Source organism: Ascaphus truei, chromosome 8 (assembly GCF_040206685.1).
Source record: "Ascaphus truei isolate aAscTru1 chromosome 8, aAscTru1.hap1, whole genome shotgun sequence".
Taxonomy (NCBI): Eukaryota; Metazoa; Chordata; class Amphibia; order Anura; family Ascaphidae; genus Ascaphus; species Ascaphus truei.
The window spans coordinates 7,884,755-7,900,687 of NC_134490.1; the positions used below are offsets into that span (position 1 = coordinate 7,884,755).

General features: G+C 41.4%; 1 long non-coding RNA gene across 1 annotated transcript; it reads left to right on the plus strand.

Moving 5' to 3' along the window:
• Positions 1–417: 417 nt before the first annotated feature.
• LOC142500867 (uncharacterized) lies at positions 418–5,257 on the plus strand. Its single transcript, XR_012803322.1, has 3 exons — positions 418–502; positions 4,144–4,297; positions 4,512–5,257. It is a non-coding gene; the product is annotated as an uncharacterized LOC142500867 (long non-coding RNA).
• Positions 5,258–15,933: the final 10,676 nt, after the last annotated feature.

Genomic DNA, 15,933 nt, shown 5'->3' on the forward strand with positions numbered 1-15,933 from the left:
TTTTGAAGCAAAAAGTGGCACTGGGTGCTCATTTGCATGTCATTTCCCAGAATCCCTTGCTGCAGTGGAAGTGCTGTGTGCTGGGTGATAATGGGGAAAGGTGGGGTTGCAGACCTGCCTAAGACATGCAGATGAGCATACAGTTGTATTATGTATTATACACGATTATGTAGGGGGGGCGCGAGCAGCTTGCAGGGAAACCTGGGGGCGGCCAGAGCTGGGAACGGGCACTCCGTGCTGCTGCTTCTATGTCTGTGTCTTGCAGAGGGGGCGGGGCCAGAAGATCCGTGCTGCTGCTTCTATGTCTGTGTCTTGCAGAGGGGGCGGGGGCCAGAAGATCCGTGCTGCTGCTTCTATGTCTGTGTCTTGCAGAGGGGGTGGGGCCTGCAGAGGGGGGGCGGGGCTTCTTTCTGCACACAGACAAGCCCTCCTTCTCTTCCTGTCTGCTTCCCGTTTTCAGCAGCATCGGGGGTTGGGGGATCGGAGCATGTCGCCCGCCCAGGTGAAATTGTGGACTGATTAAGTGTGTGTGTGTGTTGGTGGTGGTGGTGGTGGGGGGGGGTGGAGTGATTGAGTGTGTGTGTGTGTGGGGGAGTGGGGGGGATTGAGTGTGTGTGTGGGGGGGGGGATTGAGTGTGTGTGTGGGAGGAGTGGGGGGGATTGAGTGTGTGTGTGTGTGTGGGGGGGGGGATTGAGTGTGGGGATTGTGTGATTGTGTGTGTGTGGGGGGATTGTGTGGGGGGGGATTGTGTGTGTGTGTGTGGGGGGGGGATTGAGTCCCCCCCTCCCTGCCCTTTGCCCCCCCCCCTCCCTGCCCTTTGCCCCCCCCCCTCTCCCTGCCCTTTGCCCCCCCTCTGCCCTTTGCCCCCCCCCCTTCCACTCCATGCCCCCTGCCCTTCCACGCCCGGGCAACGCCGGGTATATCAGCTAGTATGAGAGAGAGAGAGAGAGAGAGAGAGAGAGAGAGAGAGAGAGAGAGAGAGAGAGAGAGAGAGAGAGAGAGAGAGAGAGAGAGAGAGAGAGAGAGAGAGAGAGAGAGAGAGAGAGAGAGAGTCATAAATGAGTTTGTCTAGCTATATTTCTTTCATGTGGAAGGTCCCAACTCATGTCATCTCTAGGTGTGTCTGTTCAATACTGTATATGTCCTGCAAAAATGTGGGGGCCTCGCTGTAGATATGCGGGAAAATAACTTCCTGGAGAGCAGAGGATTACAAATTCAAGAGAATGATGGTCTAAGTCAGGGGTCTCAAAATCAGTCCTCAAGGGCCGCCAACAGGTCAGGTTTTTAGGATATCCTTGCTTCAGCACAGGTGTCTGAATCAGTCTCTGCTTGAACACAGTCTTCGACTGAGCCACTGATTGAGCCACTTGTGCTGAAGTGGGATTTCCTGAAACGGAGAAACAGAGTTTCCCACCCCTGGACTATGTTCGTCTTATGACACCAGCACCCGCCGTGCAGGTTTTCTGTAACACGATTTCTGTAACTTCTGGCGTACATTACTCATGCTAAGTGACAACATATCCAAGCTCAATAATGCGTCTTCTGTCTCCCAAATTCTATTTGCTTAGATTATTTAATAATATAACATCTGACTCAATGATAACACAGTATATATGGATATGAAGTAAGGCTGATTCTTACACGGAGTAATGTCGATGCCCAATGTTCATATTATTTTATGATGGCAGTAACATTAACAGAAAAAAAAACCTTACTGAGCTTTGTAGAGTATTTCATTTTCACTGTATGGTAGATCAAAACAGTAATTGTAATCAGCATACAAGACTTGGGAATGATAGAACAGACATCCATAGGCAACTTGCAATCTAACTTTGCTGGCGGTTATCATTATCCGGTGTTATTTCATTTTACTAATGTGTAATCATTTTACTGGATACGTAATATGGTAACCAGATACATCTTCCTTAACTAAAAGTGTCAGACCATCACCATGCCACCGACAAGACTAAATCCAGAGATCTGACCCCAACCCTTGTCCACCAGCCAAGCACGCTCACAATGCACCTGACCCATAGCCCGACCATAATGTTCCCGCCACTGCCCTCCACAAAGACGTCTTATTAATTACTCTACGCCCATCACATGAAATGTTCCATATTTTACCCCACCATTGTTTTACTAAATAATTCACAGTGCCCTGGATAAGGGCGCTATATAAATGTTGTTATAAATAAATATTTGTGAATTAAGTGATCTTAGGCGCTAAACAACTTAAAGTGATATAAACAAAATTGTGATTAAATAAAATATTAATTAAAGTGATATAGGATAATGAGATAAAATAGTGGATATGTGATACTTAAATAACCCTGCTCAACCCTCTGGTGGGACCTGTGTCACGGGTTCCAAGACGTTAGAGATATTTCAAACAATCCAGGAGGAGCATGTATGGGATAAAAAGGAAAGAGAATACACAAATTTAAGTGCAGATGTATAGGATGCAAGCAATATGGCTTATGCTGTAATCTTGGCTCGAGTGTTCAGCCTACTCACTAGATTCAGATGTATAAAAAGCAGTTTGCAATTAGGGCTGTAAATAAATAACCATATACTTAACCCATGAAACATCTCTGCCATTTGCATCTCTGGTACTAGGAGGCAGGGCCCCTTTAAAGAGGTAATCCTTCCTACGACCAAGGTGAACTAATTCCAGTGGCATGTCTAAGGGGCGTCATCTGGGTGATTGATTGACTTTCTTACCCAAAGCTGAAACCTATAAGTATTCTGCATGTATTTTATTTATTTACAATGACTCTATGCCCCCATCACATGACATGTTCCAGATGTAACCCCACCATTGTTTTACTAACTAATGGCTTAGGGCGCTATATAAATGTTGTTATAAATAAAGGTTCTCTTCTCTGCTAGGTTAAGAAAAGGGGCGCTCAACTTCATTCCTCAAGCCCGCCCCCCTCCAAACAGGTCAGGTTTCAGGATATCCCAGCTTCAGCACAGGTGGCTCACTTATTGAGCTCCCTGTGCTGAAGCAGGGACTGATTGAGCCATCTGTTCTGAAGCAGGGATATCCTGAAAACCTGACCTGTGGGGGGGAGGAGGGGAGAAAAGAGGGGCTTGAGGCCTAGAGTTGAGCAACACTGGCATAGTGGATGCAAATTCCTTCAATAAATTTATTGCATATACAAATACCCAAGAAAACTCATGTACACGACCCTGCAAGAACTTCCTGGCAAGGAGCAAAACATTTATATAAAAGTGATTGATCCATCCATTCGGCTATAGATGACTGTGCATCAGCCATTCTTCTGGGGCTGAACAGCCTGCTGTCATATTCTGATAATGTATTGTTACTGTGCAGCGGGTGTGCTATCATTTCACAACTAGCATGTGTTAGGCCTTACCAAACAGGCTACCGGACTGGAAAACAACTCCATCTCAGAATGCACAGGGATATCTGTGGCTGACACTACTCAATCATTTGTCACGTTGTAGCAAGTCCAGCAGAACTAAATGTTTTCGACTTTCCTGCCAGTACCTTTTATTACAAATCATTTAGGCCTCTAGCTTTATATATCTGAGACATACTGTACGTGAGCACATTTGCTCCACAGGAAGGAGAAAAAAAAAACGGCTTTTGATCTTTCTCTGAAAGCTTTTCTAAAAGCAAATATTATGTGTGTGATACAGAGATTCTGTGGGAGCTGACGAAGTGCGGGATTATTCTGGGCAATTTATCGATTGGGATAATTGGAAAGCGTGCATGTTAACGAGATACTTCACAACTTACATGCTAAAAGAAGATCACTTTTATTTATCACAAGAAAGCAAAAGATGATTTTTAGCAACATAGGACCAAAACATTACATTTTATACTATCTGCAGTGATCCTTTCTTTTCTATTATGCGGTAGAACTATGAACATATTTGGGTGTTAATATATATTTTTTGTACATTTGGGAAACTGCATGATTATGAAATGTTAAATAATGATCAGAATCACGATGATATGATTTTCAGTGCACAATAAAACACGGATTATTTAACTTATTAAATATATAATTAAATGTAGCCATACAATAAACATATTAAAGGTAAATATAGCAACAAATGTATGGATATCAAATCAATGAATGTTAATTTGCTTTACCTATGTTTCTGAAAAGGTTTGAACCTGCAAGAAATAATTATTGAATGAAATGAGCTTGAGTCTGTTATCGGCAGAAAGGAACGAGGACAGAATTGAGATGCACGGGTCTGGGAAAAGTCCATGTAGGCTTCAGAAAAAAGGACCTGGATAGGGTACTGCTGCATAGAGAGGTGAGATGGATTTATTTATTGGGTAGTCTTACTCTGTTAGGGTTAAGTGAATATATAACATATGAAAGTTTTTGGTGAGTGACGACTAATTTGTCCCCATTATTTGCTATATTGGTGTTATATTTATTTTGAATTGTTAGGTATAGTTATTCAGTTAGTTGTGAGTGGATACATAGCATATAGTTGTTGTAATATTTTGCTTTGCTACTTCCAGCTTAGAGTACTCAATAAAATGGGGGATAGCACGGAAGAAGCACTCGTGTATAGTCGACGTGCAGTACTGCCTTCTGCCCATATAAAGTCAACAGACAACTACAAGAGGAAATTGTGAGTTGGTGAGATGCAAGAATGTTCATCCGAGCTCTGTAGTCCTGGGAGAAGAATCAACTGTCTGTTGATGGTTCAAGTACAGTAGGCCCCTCAGAAAGTGTACGGATAAAGTAGAGAACATCGGGAGATTGGTGATGGGGAAATCGCTGACCGCTAACTACCAAATGCATGAAAAAGTGAGTGTTGGAGTTGAATGCCCAGGGAGATCAGCTGGTGGCTCTACAGTACATGCAGTGGACTTTCCAATACCAGCGAGATACCAGTGGTGATGGGCACAGGAAAGGAAACGGTGGTGAAAATGTACACATAAGACTGTGTTGAATTGGGATGCATACTCAGGACCACTCAGCCTACGGCGATAACCACAGGCACATGTGGATTAACAAGAGACATAATGGAGGCTACACATCTAGCATTCCACAGCTATGGATAAATGACCATGGTATGTTGTGGTGGGTAGACTATTTTACAGAGCATTTCTGGGAAACATCGGAGTACTCTTTCCTATGTACAATCACTGTGCTATAATTACCAGTGCCTATATCACAGAGCTAGCCGTGCCTTGCGGTCACATGCAAATGTCCCCTGCTGCATGGGATTGAATGAAATACTGTTTAAATCATCTTAAGGACTCTGGCTTTAAAAATCACTTTACAATTTTGTCTCTGAACTGCATTTCTAGCTACCAACTATGGCATCTGAATAGAAACAAGAGATTACTGCCTTAAAATGGTAACTAGATGGATTAAGTTCTTGAAGAGATTCCTGTTTCCATAAAGAATTAATTCCGGTAGTGCCCTTGTGTATTCTTGTTATAATCTTCATTACAAGAATAAGGCAGCAGTAAAGTCTATTATTTCTCTTACTCTTTTCATTATCTTTTTGTCTTATATAGATAGAAAGCATAAGTGCTTCTATAATTTAAGGAAGCCTATTCAGTCCCCCAGTGGAATACATTAGTAATCAGGAGGATTGCAGGCCACTGATTATTAACCAATCAGAATACTCAGCTCTGCAAACTCAGAGTACCTAATTATTTTGCAGAACAGAATTAGGGTGAGCTGAAACCTACCCCTATAACAGAATATATCAGTAAAACTTTATAGCTTTTTCAATACCTTAATGCTGCTAGAGAAAGCATTGGCCACACATTTATGCAAAACAAATACAAACCCCCATCTCTCCCTGAAATTGGCTTGCAATTTATCACTGAGATGATACATTTTGATTCTAAGTCTTATAAAAAAAAAAGAGTCAATCAGTTGCATTTTTTGATCAAAAAAATATTCAAGCCTTCTAACCCTGTCAAGGTAAACTTCAGTTTAGTAGGAACCTATACTAAATACATCATATGTCTTAAGGACTAAGCATGGTTCAATATGTCAACGTGCCTGTGAATGTGAGGAAACGTTAGGGCTCTATGGATGCCAGATCCTATAGGGCTCACCCTGGTGCTCCGTAATACCATAACTGATGGTAAAGGTGAGATTCAGGTGTGAGTGCTGCGCCGGCTGTATCAACCGCATGTGAAGTCCTGCTGCTCCGACAACTCAGAGCCTCACGGTATGAATGGAACTCCCATGGAAATGCCAAAGACTCGTGTAGGTTCACAAAGCTCTGCGCCAATCCACTGACATCTCAAGCTCGTCGAGTGGTGCAAGGGGACCTCCGTTCAGTCCTATCAACGAGTCTCCGAATAGAGAGCTAAGTGCAGGTGTCCTACGTGTTTCGTGATTACCAGTCACTTCATCAAAGGATACCATAGGAGAAGCTGCATCTGAAGATATTTTCCTCTTGTTTGCTCCTAATAAATGAAAAGGATATAGAGCCACCAACAGGTCAGGTTCGACTGAGCCACTGATTGAGCCACGAGCTGAAGCAGGGATATCCTTAAAACCTGACGTGTTAGTGGCCCTTGAGGACTGTATTTGGCTACCCTTGATTTAGATACCAGGTAAGGAATTGAATTGTTTGCTCAAACACAAAATGATATTGAGATGCATAGTTACAAGGTATGTTCTTCCTTTGAGATGGAGATAAAACAAATGACATGGATTTATGTCACATTTGATTCACACACCATGGTGCTGCTAATGCAACTTACTGTACAGTAGTATCTAAAACAGAAAGCCTCTGAGCTCTCATGTGCAATATACATGTTCTATAGAAATGTTGGTGTATCCTCCATAGCAATGCTTCTACGAAAATGGTCTGCATATACCTTTGACATGTTGAATCATTGATAGTGACTGTATAAAAATAGAAGACTAATGTGGCCCACTCAGTGTCCGTTTACAGAAGGAATTATGTCCAGCAGGGTGGCTGAGGTCGAGACCACGGTAGTGATATTCTCAAAATTTGTGCGTGTATAGTCTATGAGGGCAGCCATGATCAGCTGGAATACAAAATCAGTCACATCGTCTGGTCCCAAATGAAGGTGAACCCTTCCGATTATAAATCACAGTAAGAGCGAAACCCGCGGCTTATGAATCCATGCCTATCCTTTGAAATGTGCGTCATCATGACAAAAATGAGAAGAGGTGACTTACTCTGATCCCGGTCCACGACGTGAAGTTGGCGTGCTCGTGCCGAGGTAGATCACAAGAGACGAGCGGGTTATGGAGATCCACATCGAAATGAAAACAGATCTGGACTGCTGGTGCCGGATGCACAAAAACTTTATTGGCATATATACACCGCGAAGAGATACACTAACGCGTTTCGCGCCAACACTGGCATTACCTGCGCATCTCATACATGTTCTATGTATGGACATTTTCCAAAGTTTCCATGCACACCTTCAGAAAATACACTTTTTGTGGTGTTCAGTACCTTGACCACGCCAAATAAAGATGTGTATAATGAACTAGATTAGGCACTGCTTTACAATGCAGATAAGATTATAGCTAAATCACAGGACAGTGTTTCAGCCCCGGTGAGATTTTCACAATTTGGACTCCAGTAATCCAAGGTTTTAAGGAGATCCACTACTGCATAGATAAGTGTGAGCCGGTTCATTAGTACTAATTGAAATCTCTGGTCTCTGAAGCATTAGCTCCCTCGGTTCTCATAGATAAGACAGAAAGCCCTTCTGTATATTTCAGGCACACATCCCCAGAAAGCTGCTTATCACTTATATATTTTCAAACCCAATGTCAGTAGGAATAAACTCAATGAAATAAAGAAATAAACAAATACCTTATACAGGTATGGGCATCTTGCAATATATACGTTTTTAAAGGTTGCTAAGGAAAGTACTGTATCACACTTTGCTTGGACTCAAATGGCTATTAACGAAAATCAGACGGAAGATGTAAACCAGGGGATGTTGTTGTATGTAAAGTTTAATAAATGGATCTGCAAATATACTGTACAAGATTATGTGACATATCCCCTTGGGTGCAAGGGAAGCCTGCACTGGTAGCAAAGGTGTTAAAGGTGCAGGGCTAATATGCAATGTATACAATGTGAAAGCATGCAGCTACTGTATTCATTGCCTTCACCTCCACCACTTCAACTGTTGCTTGATAACGTAAGATTAACAGTTAATAAACAAACAGTTTAACACTTTTTCTAATTGTAATTCCAAACCCAAAGCAGACAACTTTAAACAAATGTTAGCACCAAATTGTCTAATCTGCAGTTAGCAGATGAAAAAAAAAAAAACAGTGGGTAAAAAAGTGAATCAAAAGTCTTTTTCCATGTGACATGTATCTGTGGCTCTATGTTAGGACAAAGGACGAAAGAGTTTTATTCGAATGTAACAGGAGAGAAATACGGTATCATTAAAAAATAAAATACACTTTAAGCCAGCCTTTGTAATATACCTCCTAGAGTGCCTCCGTGGGCTACGATATTTAAGGAGGACAAGTAGTCCAGTAAAAGAAAGATTAAGAGAACATATTAGGAACATTAAAATTGGGACTGCAAACCCACAGTGTTTCTCTCTAATAGAAAGTAAAACATAAACAAGATACCAATGGTTTAAAAAAGCAATCCAAGCAATATCCTGCATGTGTTATTTTAAATAAATCAGTTATGTCGTATTAGATAACACTTACTACATTTTTTTTTAATTTCAACTCTTAATGCCATTTTAATGAGTTTTTATATAAGGAGCATCCTTTGATTTCTATAGCAAGTCTTAGCACAAGTCCCCAGCAGTGCAAGATCTTTGCAACACTTTTCTGTTTGGGATAATTTGTTGCCAATATTCCCAGCAATTTGAGCTACAAACTGTAACAATAGATAACGTTACTTGAGTAATATAAGAATACAGAGTAGCTGCTGAGTTACACTGATTGAACGATTGATTGAAAATGAAAGGCAGCCATTAAGTGAACCCTGGGAAGCAGGATCTTTGCTGATCGAGTACAGGAGAACGAATTAATCGGTAGTTTAGGTAATTCGTTTTCAATAAAGGTAATCAAAGGCCGCATATATATAAAACAAAAAAGATCTAAAAAAAGATATATTTTACGTGCCGCCTGGATTGCCTCTTTATAATGGTGTGTGATACTGTAGTTAGGATCTCTGTACATTGGATAGGAGGCAATGGAGTACAAAAACTCTCTCAAAGAGAAACAATGTGGATATGTAGTCCAGGCTGAAGACTGACGCCACAAGGCTTACATGGAAATTGATCTAGGGTAGTTTTGTTTACTATAATTCCATGTTTTAGAAAATTAGCTTGTTTAAAAAAAAAAAAAAAAAAATCAGTCCCATAAAAAGAATTAGCCCTTACAAAATCAGCCTGGGAAATTCATATTCACTAACATAACATGTTTATTGAATGCAAATGAAAGGATAATATTCATAATAATATCACATACAGTATACAGTATTCTCCATTTCCTGCTTCATGTCGTTTTGTTTTTAATTTTTTCTTATTCTGTTTTATCTTTTTTTTTTGCATGATGATTAATTAGATCTTTCTGTTTTTTTTCCCTGTTGCTTTAAGCCCTCAAGTCATCTAGTTTTTAATTAATTAATTATATATATATATATTAAAGATTTTGCTTGTGTTAAAGTATACACGTTCAATGTATTTTCAAAATGATCCAAAGGTGATCATAAAAGACATCCCGGTATTGCACTCAGCCTAATATAACTTAAATCACAATATAAGCCACAAAAACATGTAGCACTCACATCAGGGAGAAAGGTAGTACATGGGATGAAAAAACAATAAATTAAAAAATATAACCGTTAAGATCACTGGACTGATATATGCCATCACAGCCTATTGCATAGGAATTTACTCTAGACCTTCCCATAATTAATTGGATTTTGGGACCTGACATAAATATACAAGAGGTCTAATCTGATAGGTGATACTTACCTTATACACCTCCTGCCACATATGGGCAAAGCATATTGAAGTCCTACCTACCATGCAGATCACTGCTCTACTTTTTTAACTTTTTTATAGAAGAGTTTAAATAAAATTTTATTGTTTTTTCATCCCATGTACTACCTTTCTCCCTGATGTGAGTGCTACATGTTTTTGTGGCTTATATTGTGATTTAAGTTAAATTAGGCTGAGTGCAATACCGGGATGTCTTTTATGATCACCTCTGGATCATTTTGAAAATATATATCCCCACTTCCCATGCACCGCCACCCCATATATTAGTGAACACTTAGGTAGAGCTGGTATGACCCCCCTTCTTATGTACACGTTCAATGTGTACGAAGTTTCAGTAGTATATTTATACACTTTAATATTTGCATCACATTGAACTTCTAGACATTGACTCGTATATCTATATAATTAATAATAATTTATGATTTAATTGTTTCATTTGTATTCTAACTTTTTGAGTCATTCGTTGTATCAATGTTTTACAATTGATATTATTTGTTTAAATGGTATGTTTTTACATAGGTTTATTATGAATGAGACTGTTTTTTCAATGCACATCTATTGTAGGCGTCTAAAGGATTAAATATACAACAAAAGACAGGGGTGTCCAATGCTGCATCCAATTGACAAAACATATATGGTAATAAGTATAAAGTACAAATACTTCAATAGTGCTTGAAGTCCTGAGACTGGAAGCCGTGAAATGTAAGTGATGTTGCGCTACTCAGACAGCCACCGAGGAGGTCTGATAGATGCGGTAGACGCTAAGCTAGAGTATCAAGTTGATTTCTCTTTTGAAACATTCCAAGTGTATAAATTGTATTGACAGCGTGAGAAGATGGAAAGCCCTGGACCTGTAAGGGAAGGTTAGTGGCCCCTCCCCTAAGGAAATATGAAGTCAGACCATAGGCGGGGTTAAGGAAGAGTTCTTAAGGTAGGGGGAGGGATCCTTCCTCCTTTCTTCAAGGGTCAACTGGAGCTGGGTTCCCACCAACCCGCCCTGTCATCAGGCATGAAGGATTGGCAGCTTTTGAAAGAGGGTTGGGATACTGCTCAGTACAGTCAGTATATGTCGCAGCATGTAAATGTTTTGGTGGGAGTAATGTTTACTCTGGAGGTGGGGACTCAGTCGTTATTGGCTCCAGGAGGTAGATTTCAGACCGTGTAAATGGATAGTTGGCAAAGGTGGCACAATTTTAGGCTTAGGCTGCATGAGTGGTGGTGACCTTCTCTATGGTATTTTGGGTGAAGGCAGTACCATTCTCGCCTTAGGCGGCAGATGTGGTGGTGACCTTCCATATGGGGGCTCTGTGTCATTTGGCCTAAGGTGCTTTATGGCTTAATAAGCACGAGCTGAGAGTATCCCTCGTGCACTGGATTAATGTTGGCGGAGCAATCTCGCTGGGTCTCTAGTTGGGATAAATGCTATATTTATCTTGTTGGTTGTGATCGTTTTTCCCCCCAAGAAGTTGTATGGTGTGATTATTGGTAATGGGAGAGGGGTCCATCTCGAGGGATGGGTCAGTCATGCAAAAAGCTGGTGTATTTAGATAAATTTCACTGATCACGTGAGTGCAATTTACACAATTTTTTGGTCTTTTCACATTCCACAAAATTACTACACTACATATTTTTTTCTATTTTTTTTTGCCATTCTTTGTCCTGATGTCTGTCCCCCCAAATATTTAAATCTTAGGTCAAGATCCACAAAGCTCTTTCATTTACTTAACGAGACCTTAAATTAAGTTAACGCATTGTGCTAATCTTCAAAGTCTGCTAATGCAGTGTTAAATAATGGGTCCCTGTGTTTCTATAAAAGACATTAGTGCTAATGATATACAAAAGAGATGTTCCCTGTAACCACGCCATCCCACAGAGCCCCGTTTCTCGTTAACGCAGAGATTTAATGATGTGTTACTTAGGTCGTACCTAAAGGGGTTGTTATCTGTTATCTCTCTCCCCATATTTCAGGATCTGGAGGGGGGTACAGTTGTAATGGTTGTTCGCCACAAACAGGACTAGATCGTGAGGCTGATGTGGGGATATATAAACATCGACATGAAGCCGCGAAGCCGCGTCCGGATATGAGACACGTAGTCATGGTTAGCCGGGTTGAGGTTAGGAGAAGGCAGAATAGCCGTAGGTAAGCCGAGGTCGAGTGATGGAGTGGTACAGATCGTAGAGGCTTTTTTTAGCCAGGTAGGGGGATTGGAGAGTGCGGAGTAGTCAAGGATAAGCAAGGCAAGGCAGAGTGACCAGCACACGTCTCAAAGATCTATGCTTGGCCAACTTCCTGGTGGAAAAGACTGAAACTAAATAGCAGGGCCGGAAAATCAGGCGCAGGATTGTTCAGCAGGCAGGAATAGGCAGGAGCCAACCAGCCGACTGGAGCTTGACGGGGGCGGTGCCTGTGTCTGATCGTCACAACAGTGAGTCATGTTAACTTAACATGCTGTTAAGCCTATGCTAATGAGATCAATAATGGCCATTGTTTTTGAATAAAGTTAGCTGTGTGGATTGGCGTTAAGCTCAGGGAGCATAACGTATGTTACTGATTTGATAACCGGACATTATAAGCCTGGACTTAACGAACCTCTGTGTATTTGGGCCTAAGTGAGGTGATAATGCAGTAGGGAAAACCCTACTGAGCAGCAGCTCTCCGTTATAAAGCAGTGTTTAACAATGAACAATGTTTTGTATTAATACTTCTTCCAAAATGAAAACTTCTGGATCGTTTCCCAGTGAAGTATGTGATGAAAAGGATGAGAGAGGAGAAAGTAAGGGCAGTGACATGTACAAAGATGTCATTGCAATGTGATTCATAAGATAGAGTTGGAGAAGCAGGACATGTAATGAAGGCATAGCTGAGAGAAGATGAGGTTATCTCCCGCAGATTAGATTTCAAGATCCACTTTATGATCAGCTGAGCGCTCTGTCTCTACCCCTTCAATACGGAGCAGTGATTTTAGCTGGAAGAGGGTCTTTGCAAATTCATCAGATGACAACATCCCATCCCCCAATTGTACTATGTGAACACAGGGCTTAAATTCAAAGAAGGCTAGTCAGGTAAACAGTGGTACATGCAAAACGAAGAACTGAGGATGCGGTCATTCATATCCTCTTTAGCTATGGAGAGGAGGACAGTGGTGAGGATATGGCCACCGTAGCCCTCCAGATCAGCATGGACCCAGCCTCACGAGTCGGATGCGGAAGTGGGAATTTCACTGCGCCGCAGTGGTTGGAGCTGTTACTGTTGCCATTGCAGCTCATCCCAATATGTGAGTGCACTGTTACGCTTATTCTGACAGTTGGAGCCAAGATAGAGAAAGGGTAGGTAGGGTCTGGGTGTCAGTAGCATCCAGACTAGGCCAGATTAACCCTTAAGGTCCAAGATAGGCCACACTCACTTAATCAGATTGTGGCTGCTACAGGGAAACACATAGCTAGGGACATTTCCCCTGTAGCTCTATACCGTTGGTGTATTGTGCCATTTGAATACGCCGCACAGCGATTTGCGGACTGTGGTCTGGGGCAAGACCACCACCACACTATCATAGACTATGAAAGGTGAGACCCTCCTACCGGAATTCACCCCACGCAGAGACGGAGGCTTCGCTGACATCGACGTTGCTGGATCAGTGGATCCCTTTTGCTTGTCGCCCATACCCGGGTGCTGGAGCACCTGGGCAGGTACCTCACAACGTGCACCAAGTATAACACTTTCAGTTACTGTGCGCAGCACTGTCTCACACATTGGGTGGGTTGGCTCTTTTGGACACCAGGGAGGTCGGGTGCCCAGGGGCACCTCTGTACCTTGGGAAATCCCATCAGGGGTGAACAATACGGTTGGAGTGCATGGTGGGGCTATGGCTGTGCAAGGCCTATATTGTATGTGGGTTAATGTTATATCTAGTTGTACCTGTGTTCAGTAAACTAAGAAAAAAAGTGGAAACCGGCGCCTTACAAGTCCAAACGATGACTGTTTAGTCCTATGGTTGAAGGGTAGTGTCCAAAAGTCAATCAAGTGATGCCAAATGATGATACTCCCTCCGTAGACAGGTGAATATGTGAAATAAACACAAAGAAATTATGGTGCAGTATGTCAATGACAATTATACATTCACACATGAACTTAGTAGAACAATCACAAACGACCTAGACAAAACACTACAGACAAATAAACTAACTGAACAAACAATGGCAAGGCTAAACTAGATAAATAAAAGCTAATTTATTAAAACAACATAAATGAATGTAGAAGGATGACTATGAGTGAACCAGGTCTGGATACAGTAAAATCAGAGCCCCACTCACAAGATTCAAAACGTTAATCAGCATTTGATACAACGGCAGGATTCCTCTTGTCGGTTCTTTGCACCATGCCACTCGATAAAACGTCCTGCAGTTCCCTGCTTGTTCTGGGCGGATGTTCGATCGCTAGGGGGTGGGTCCAGTGGATGCGTGCTCCTTCCGTTCACCAATAACTCCGGCCGCGTCACTCAAGTCTCTCCTTCACAACAACAGCTCTAAAATGAAAATAAGAAAATACTTGAAAAGCACGTCACCCAAAACCATAGAATGCTGTTACAGGAGTCCTCGTTTGAGCACCCCAAGGTTCTCTTCTACAAATAGCTGGCAACACAAGTTTCAATACTCGACTGCTGGTCTTGTAGTTGCATCCCCCTCTGTGGTTTGTGTTCAGTAAACTGTTATTAAATACACGTGTGTGATCTTATTGCATTGGGTCCTGTGAAGGGGTTATCCGGCTCTGTCAAGATCCCTCCCAGGTGAAAGCGCTGTCACCAGACTGACCAGTTACACCCCAGGCTCCCAGCAGCGGAGGTTCAGGCCTCCTGTGAGCCACAGGTAAAGCACCACAAACTCAGTAGCCACCACATTTCCCATAGGGTGGGGGAAACAGCGCTACATACACATTGTTGCATATAGCACATTTTGCTTAAACTCAATCTGATGTTCCTTCTTATCTGAATTTGTTTCATTGTTCTATCTATTTCGACTGATCTATATTTTATCTAGCATTCTTCATACATTTTATCTGTGCTCCTTGCATTCTATCCTAAAACCATGCAAGAACACCTTTTGTGTCTACAAACTTTATGAGGAGAGAGACAATGTACTAGAGTCCCAAGTAGCATTTATACCACCCCAAACACATCTTCATACAACTTGTGGAAAAACACCTGAGCCCCCAAAAAAGCACACCTGAGAAAAGAAAAAATATCTCTCTTCAAAACCATTTTCGCAGCACATTTGAACTTCACTCATCTCTACTCCCAGTGAGTTGCCAGAGCCCTGGATACAGGTAGTGGGACAGCTCTATAACATGCCATCCCATTTAAACTTCAAAACATACTTCTATAAGAAAAAAATTCTGTACTCACAAGGCAAAAGTAAAATAATATTAAATACCATTTTCCCAGCGGCTCTTTTCTATCTATGAAGTTTGTCATTATACTTTCAGTTTTCTCTCCCGTTGCAATATTTTTCAATAAAATGTCAACTTTCGGGCATTTAAGAGAAACCATTCTTGTAAAAGCAGAATTCAGTGGTTTGGCACATGTTTTTTTGACTCCCGGAGATGCACATACTGTAATTTGTAAATGCAATTCATTTACTTTAAAGTGTATTATTATATGTGATCTGAACTGGAGAGACAATGAAACAATTCAGCATTTACTTTGCTAGTTTGATGGGTAGCCATAGATCCCTTTCCAACATAACAGCTTGTGAACTAGAAAGCCACAGATTTAGGAATTGTAAGGTGATATTTGATAATCTGGTGTGAATAAAACAGTACTATACCATGTATTTATTTGAAACAGGTGCAATGTGGAGCATGTTGGGTAACAGTTTCACTCAACAATAGAAACATGATCATGAAGGTAATATATATATATTTATTGTGGCAAACGGCTCCCTT